The sequence below is a fragment of the Lipotes vexillifer genome, unplaced genomic scaffold, assembly GCF_000442215.2.
Source record: "Lipotes vexillifer unplaced genomic scaffold, Lipotes_vexillifer_v1.1 scaffold100, whole genome shotgun sequence".
In the NCBI taxonomy this organism is placed as follows: domain Eukaryota; kingdom Metazoa; phylum Chordata; class Mammalia; order Artiodactyla; family Lipotidae; genus Lipotes; species Lipotes vexillifer.
In genome coordinates this window covers 2,581,665-2,589,938 of record NW_006774075.1, presented here as the reverse complement: position 1 = coordinate 2,589,938, position 8,274 = coordinate 2,581,665, and the positions used below count along the sequence as shown (strand labels likewise).

The 8,274-nt window shown below is 47.4% G+C and overlaps 1 protein-coding gene across 1 annotated transcript in view; it reads left to right on the top strand.

The window, feature by feature from the left end:
- The first annotated feature begins 7,746 nt into the window (after nt 1-7,746).
- The window catches only part of SEL1L3 (SEL1L family member 3), a 97,794-nt gene continuing 97,266 nt past the window's right edge, over nt 7,747-8,274 (top strand). The window contains exon 1 of the mRNA XM_007448806.1: nt 7,747-7,850. The gene's annotated coding sequence lies outside the window, so the exon portion shown is untranslated. The remainder of the gene's footprint in view (nt 7,851-8,274) is intronic.

Genomic DNA, 8,274 nt, shown 5'->3' with positions numbered 1-8,274 from the left:
GAAGCCTCTAGACAAGGGTCTTTCCTTGCCTCTTCCAGTTTCTGGTAGTCCCAGCCCTTCCTCGGCTCGTGGCAGAAAAACTCCAATCTCTGCCTCTGTCTTCACATGGCCATCTTCCCTCTGTGTCTTCACGTTGTCATCCCTCTGTGCACGCCTGTGTCCAAATTCCCATCTTCTTGTAAAGACAGCTGTCATGTTGGATTAGGGCCCATCCTATGATCTCACCTTAACTTGGTTATATCTGCAAAGACCTTATTTTCAAATAAACTCATATCGGCAAGTACCAGGGATTAGGACTCCAGCCTATCTTTTCAGAGGACACAGTTCAACCCATAACCACTTACTCCACAGGATTGCTGACGCAATGAACTGAAACACATGTATGAAATGTCTTAATGATTAGAAAGTGTTTATGCAAATGTAGGATAAGGAACTCAGCTGTGATTTGACTCTTGCCCCTTCTCCCAACCATTAGGCTATCCACAAAGAGTTTCAACACAAGGACGCTGAGATCCAACTGTGAAGACAAATGAAGGGGAAGAGTATAGAAAACGAGGTCAAGGGCCCGAAAGACAAGATTCACTACCTTACAGGGCTGCCTGGGCCTAGTTCAGGTCCCAAGTGAGTGAGGTCACTTCAAATACCCCACCTGCTAACCCAGACTTCCCAGAATGTTCCGGGCATTGATTGCCTGCTGGTCCCATTTGTCAAGTCCACACTGGAGAGAATGGAAATCAATGATTCACACTCATCTCAGGTCTTTTATTATCATAGACTTGGAAGGTCACTTAATGAAGAAAATCTTTAATAAGCACCAGTAAAGGCATTAAACATTGCACTATTCAGAAGATAGTTATGGTTCCTGACCTTCCAGAGCACAGGTTCTAAAGGACACAAGGCACAAGCACATGTATATATTTTACGTTTTCTTTTTTTTCTTCCTTCCCTCTTTGGAGGGTCAGCACCAGGGAAGCCCTGCATTCTAGCTGATTAGGAACCACAAGTCTAAATTTCAATTCTGGGCTGAATAGTAATTTTTCCTGAAGGTTTGAATAAATCATATAATCTTCTCCAGTTTCAACTATTTTCAGCATTTCTATTTTAATCATTAATTTTGGCTGCTTAGGACCCCGGAGTCACCGAGCCTGTTTGTGACTTCATTTGGGATGGGAATGAGGCAGGAGGCAGAAGATGCACTGAGAATCAAGCAGGAGAAAATGGGCTTGAGTTCCATTCTGAAAGATTTGGGCCAGATGCAAAGGACATTTTTTCGTTAATGACAATTGCAATTCTTCTGTCTGCTCTAGCAAAGCAGATCACAGAAATTGCGCAACTGTAATTTTGGTACAGGTAGGAGAGATTCTCATGTAAGGAAGACAGTTTAATTTTCATTATGATTTGACTGCAAGGAGATGGGTCAGATGAACTATCCATTCAAGTAAATCATAGTACCTCAAGACAATAAGAAGTGCGTATAATCCACCCTGCTCCCTTTTTGCTTGGAATGCCAGGAAGCTCAAAGCCAACTCTACTGTTCAGTTAAAACATTAAAATTAGCCTAGGGCACTGCTTTAGTTACCTATTGCTGTGAACAAACAACCCCCAAACTTAGTGACTCAAAACTATTTTTATCTTTCACGGTTCAGTGAGTTGACAGGACTCAGCTGGGCAGCTCTTGCTTGGAGATGCATATGCAGTTTCAGCCTGATGGTGGCTGGAGTTGGAGTAATCTAAAAGCTCGACTGGGGTAAGCATGCAAGATGGTTTGCTCATTCACAGGTGTGTCACTTGGGCTGAGAGAGCCGGAATAGCTGGAGGCTGGCTGTCTCCCTCCAGATGGCTAGCTTGGGCTTTCTCACATCATGCCAGTGGTCGCAGTTCACACATGGCCGCTGGCTTCCCCCAGAGGTCATACTGGGGGGATTTATTCCTCCCCTGCAAGGTTATAATGGGAGATGTGGTCCCTGGGTAGGGTCATCTTTGGAGACATATTACCGCAGCTACTTATTAACCTTTTATTATTTTTCATGGTCTTATCAGGGATATATCTTTCTTTGCGAGCCTTTTTTTTTTTTTTTTTTTTTTGAAGCAGGCGAGCATGAATAATATCTATACGATGCTTTACTCTGGTCTAGGGCTTGATAAGTGACAATGCACCCACCTGTGCTACATTACCTGGCCTTCACGACACCATGTAAATGGGCAGATCCAGTGACTTTATCCTTATTTTTACAGACGTGGAGATGGTTTCAAAAAGGCTTAGTGATTTGCCCAACATCACACAGCTGGAAGTGGTGGGACAGCACAGCTGGACAGTGGTGTCTGAGATGTCAATCTATGTCCTCAAGCACTGGCTTAGAGCCCTAAGCCTAAAACTCAGGTGTGACTCCCCAACACGCTGCACAACACCTGCTTGCCTCTCCGTCACCCATTCCCAGCAGGCATTTAGTGCAGTGGTGAGAGCATGAGTCCTTGAACAAAACTGAGTCCAGACTGGCTCTGCTGCTTCCTAGCTGTGGAGCTGGGATCTTTCAGACGACTCAGCTTCTTCATCTGTAAAATGAGGTTGTTGATGACACTGGTGCTTATTCCCTCTCAGGGTTGTCATGAGGATTAAGTGAATTAATGCATCAAAGTCATACTTGATAAGAACTTTAAAAAGAAATCTCTCAGTGAAAAGCTGTAGAGATAAGTAGCTGTTGAGAGGACCCTGGTCTAGTTTTCTCTTCTTTATGCTTTTCTTGATTTTATATGGACCATACTAAGCGCCCCAGCTGATATTGACATTTTACTTTGCTGGATATTGCATATTATCGGATAGACTAAAAGCCCTAAGTCAATGTTATTGCCTGACTATCACGATTTCAGCTGCAAGACGTAGTTATAAAATATTGTCAGGACTTGTCGACACAAGCTGTTTTCCCCAAGCTTTAGTGTGCACTCACTTTCCCTCTGCAGTTATTTACACTGACATTCTCTCCCTTGGTGCCCAGTGGCTCTCTCCTTTCACTCTCCATCCCAAGCAGATCTGCACATTCACACCCAGCTTCTCTCCACTCTGCTCCTTTCCACACACATGTTCTTCTCAACACACTCAGCCAAAGACATCCTTGCACCTATGGACCTTCTGCATCCCAGGACACCTTCCTTCCTCAGACCCCCAGTGTAAAAATATTTCTGTGCTCACTGAGCCTGAAACGTCCCCTCCATCCCAGGTTCCCCCAGGGATATGCTGGAGAAGATTTGCAGCCATGCCACACAGGGCAGGATGCAGACCTATGTATGAGTGAGGAGGCTCTGGACACTTGGCTGCACCTGCCCAGGGATGTTTGGCTCACACAGCTCTTCATCAGTGGCCAGAGAGTGGATTTCCCTACTGCCCACCTGGACACTGCACAGACATCCTGGGCGCAGTCCAGAGAGTAGACGACAGCTGCTGCTTAAGGGGACAAGTGTTCCCGACCCAGGAGGGAGGAGGCTTGGCTAAGGGAAGCTGCCTGTTTTTCCTAGCTCGGGGTTGGGGGAACATGGAGCTGAATGTGCACCTATTCAGAAGGGCAAAGAGCCAAAAATAACTAGGAGCAACAGCATTTCATCTGACAGGCCCAGAAATAGAGCTCATTTCAGAGCTACAGACCGAGCGATTCCAAGACCTTCACCATCCCCATAGAAATACACCTTCAAATTCCCACAGAAGAATTCTGAGGTGACACACGAACTACCATCCCCTCTTCACTACGGCTTCCCAGAGTGAGGGCTCTGGGGCCCATAGGAAGAGAGTCTGCAGAGTCAAAGACCTGAGGCTCGAAAGACAAGGTCTGGGGACCAAGACACGAGGATGCTATCTGGTGGAATGTTCTAAGGAAGGAAGAAGTAGGAAGTAATTGATCAATACGGAGATTGCAAAACAGGAAGCGCAGAGATAGAAAAGGGATGTAGGGAAGGTAAAGAATAGGTGTTATGAGAAAAACAGAAGTACTGAACATTAAGAACAGTGTGCATTGGATTTCCCCGGCAGTCCAGTGGTTAAGACTCCACCTTCCAATGCAGGGGGCGCGGGTTCAACCCCTGGTCGAGGAATTAAGATCCCACGTGTCTTGCGGTGTGGCCAAACAACAACAACAACAAAAAACCCCAAAACGGTGTGCAGGATTTAGCTGAATCTTGAAGGTCACCCTTGGCAGAAAAAAAAAGCCATGGTCTTCCAATCAGAATGGGAGTATGTTGCCTTCTATTTTTGTTTTCTTCTCTTCTATTTTGATGTAAAAGGCAAATGTCACAGTTCAGTCTATATTCTGAGTATCAGAATTGCAGCAAGGAAGTTGGGGACGGAAGAGAGGAGAGGCTGCAGGATTCCAGAGACCCCTGATTGTGGGGAAAAACTGTGTTCTGTTGGAAGAAGATGGGGGAAGAGTAATGAATACGAAAGGAAAAGGAGGAAGGAAGATAACAAGGGACAGGAAAGGGAGGATGGAAGAAAAATTGAAAGAGGAGGATGAGGGGTTCAATTTTATTTAGCGAATTTGTCTAGGAACTTTCTATACAAGGCATGAAGGCATTACACAGAGCTGATTAAGAAACAACCCCTAAAAGTTTGCAAGGAGCTTATAGTCTATCCGAGGAGGAAAACTGGCCAGCAAACCAGCTACAAAATCAATAAAGCAGGATTAAATGGCTACAGGCAGTGCTTGGTGGGACAGAGAGAAACGACCAGTTGAGTTTTTCTTTTTCATATGTATATAGTTTTATTTAGTGGCTTTTTAAAATTGGAGTATAGTTGATTTACAGTATTGTGTTCGTTTCAGGTATACAGCAAAGTGATTCAGTTATATATATATATATTTTTTTTTTTTCAGATTATTTTTCATTAAAGATTATGACAAGATATTGAAGTTTGTAATTGAGGTCACGAGGGGAGCTCCCTGCAGCTGGGGGCCCTAGGTTTGTGCAGGGCCTCCTGCAGGGCCTCTCCGCCACCTCTGTAACCCTAGGTGAGCTCTCTCTGTAAGAGCAGATCTCTTGACCCTACACATCCTTAATATTTAGAAATGTGGTTGCCAAGCACCCAGCAAAGGGCAGCCCTGATCTGAAGGTAAGCTGCTACTCGTCCACAGCAAAATAAGACCAAGACAAGTTAGGAGTTTTTCACAAGCAAATGATATTCAATTTAAAGCTGTCTTTTATTATGATGTTAGGTCTTTCCTAACTTTTTTGCTGGTAAAAATGCCCTGTCTTTTTAATGAAATAATGTTGACAGAAGATTGTGTATCGGGGGGTTGTTTTTCGTTGGTTGGTTTGGCTTCAATATTTTTACTTGGCAAGTTAATAGTTGGCCAACTGCATTGGTCCCTGAGATTTTTCTGATCTCCAACCATTTCAGAGTCTGAGATCTACTGGCTTCGGATGTTATTCAGTGCCCAGCCAGGCAAGCAGACTCTCCCCAGCCCCTTTCCCTCCAGGTCCCTGGATGCTCATCCACGGAGCTTGGATAAGCGAGGCTGCCATCCTCCTTCCAGACTCCGTTGCCTTTGTCCTTTCCCGTGTTCAGATGTGGCGTCATTTACCTTTCACTGTCTCTTTAGAGGGCACGTGATGAACTGACTTATAATTCAGCAGTAATGAGCAATACCAGATTAATATACTCTCCCCAGGGGCCTTCACATTCCAGTAAAGTATTAAAACTTAATTCAAACCAATGAATTGTAATAGTGGAATTTTAAGCCCTTCCACAGGACAATGGAAAAGGGGGCTGTTTTGAAATAAAGGTCCTCTGAAATCAGACCACACCCTTCAAATTACCGACACAAACATCTAGAGAGAAGGCAAGGGCAATAACGGATTCTGTCTTCTGGATAAAAATTTCACACTCCACTGTGAGTAGAAATTCTGACCTTCTCTTCCTTTACCCCTCTGCAATGCAGAATTAGTCAATCCCATCCCCCCCGCCCTGGGCCACAGAGCAAGGTGAAATCACTTTTAAAGGATGGAATTGTGTTTTGGTGAGTTTTCTGCATGACTGATGCTCCTCAGGATTCCCAGGGCCTGAGGTGGTGCCAGACGCACAGTAGGAACACAGTAGGAGATGAATAGGTGAGACATTGGCTATGCCGGGTTAAAAAGAGCCCAGGCCCCTAGTGGGTGCCTCCACATTGACTATAGTTAGGTAAATTCAAACCCTTAAAGCTCACAGGCTTGAAAACTCCAATTCCATAAATCCTGAACACCAACAACCTGAGGGACTCAGTTCTCTGAAGACCAGCCCAAACCGGGTGCAGTGAAGGAGGAGAGAAAATCCAGAGGAAGGCCCAGGAAGACAGGTGGAAACCCCAGAAACACTGTGAAGTCCTGTTCTCTTGAACTGGAACAGTTTTCCTTTCACACACATTAAAAAGTATAGTCTACCATACTGATAGAAAAAATATGGACATGATCTAGGACAAAGCCACCAAATCTTTTATCCTCTTGGACACTCCGTAGAATAAATGGAATGATTTTCTACATCACATGGGAGAATTTTAAGAGCTTTGGACCTGTGGAAGTGGGACAAGGCATTGTCAAAGAAACCCTCAAATTCTTTAATGTGGTGGCCTGTGGATGAGAGAGGAGCAGAGTGACCCTTTCTTATCAGCCGGTGGTTCTGGAAATGGGGTCTCTGGATTGGCAGCAGCATCACCTCCCAGCTTGTTAGCAAGGCAGCTTCTCAAGCCCCACCCAGGACCAACTGAAGCTGCAATTCTAGCCCAGCAATGTGTGTTTTAACAAGCCCTCCTGGTGATTGGGATGCACTCTGAAGTTTGAGAACAGTTGACATAAGTCATGACTTTGCAGTAAGTGACTTGGAGCCAGGAGCCTGACCCAGGGCCACAGTCCTTAGGTGACCTAGAAAAAGTAAGGGATGACTCAGCTGAGGTGCTGAGTGTGGCCAGGGCTGTACTGAGATGGCTGAGGGCATATCCAGGCACAGGCGATTCCAAAGCTGTTCTAACCCCACCCTGGGCATCCTATCTTCACCACCAGCGTCTCCTGACGCCTGTCGGGACTTGACCTGCTATGGTGGCACCTCCACTGGGAAGGGGCTGTATCCTCTCAGACTCCCAATCTTTTATTAGTTCCAATCCGCACAAATCCACCATTGCCAAAGGGAAGCTTCTGAGAACTTTCGAAGGTGGGTTAACTGTTTCAGAGCAGCCGTGGGCTCAAGCAATTATCTGAGTCGCTAGACACAGCCACTCTCTTTCTAGAGCGCCAGGGCTGGCGCGAGCTGGGGATCCCTCTGTCCAGCCGGGCCCCTCGTCCTGGAGGCAGAATCTGGGTCGCAGAGCAGCCAGTCCCAACCTGTGTCCCCAAGGCCGAGGATGTGCCTGAATTTTTTTTTTTTTAAAGCTGTTTGTGCACTTCAAGAGCCTCACCCCTTTCACTTGGGGCTTGAGCACAACTGAATTGGCCTAATTAATTCATTTTCTTTTCGGTCCAAAGTGGAAGCCGGGTCACAGGGATGCAAATCAAATACAAACGCGATTTGGGCGCCGGTACTCTGGACAATTAAAACAAAGAGCTCGGCGGCAGTGGCGCCGGCCCGGCACAAAACCCTCGGGAAGCATCCAGAACGTGCCGCGAACCAGCCGGCAGGGTGCCCGCAGGGAGGAGGCCCCGCGCCTGCAGGTGGACAGGTGGAGGTTGGTAGGGGTCAAAATCCACCCTTCAAGACTGGAAGCTGGGCCACTGCGTGGCGCGACTCCACGGGGGCACACTCGCACTGCGCCCGACGGGAATGGCGCCCTCGCCAAAAAAGCAACCAAACAAAAACCCATTGCACGGGCAGGAACTAGGCTGCAGGACCCGCCAAAGGAGTGGGTGGGAGAGAGAGGATGCGCAAGAGAGGAATAGGATGAGAAGAGGAGGGAGTGGAGAGAGGAAACGGATTGCGAGAGAAGAAAGCAAGTGAAAAAAGGAAAAAGGGGGGGTTAGGAAGAGAGGTGAGAGTGAGAGAATTGTGGAGAAGGAAAAAAGGGAAGCGGAGGGCGGGGAGAGGGATCGCGGAGAGAAAGAGCGCGGAAGGCGGGTGGGGAAGGAGGAGGAAAGGAAAGAAAGGGAAAGGGGGTCCGGCCGGGAGCGGGGGGGCGGCGGCCAGGGGGCGGGGCCCGGGTCAGTCCCCTCCTGCATGGGCGCCTGCTGCCCGCCGGGCTGGAAGCCTGGGGGCCGGAGGGAGCGGCCGGGAGGCGGGCTCGGCCGGGAGCGGAGGGGAGGGAGGGGACGGGGGCTGGAAGGCTGGGA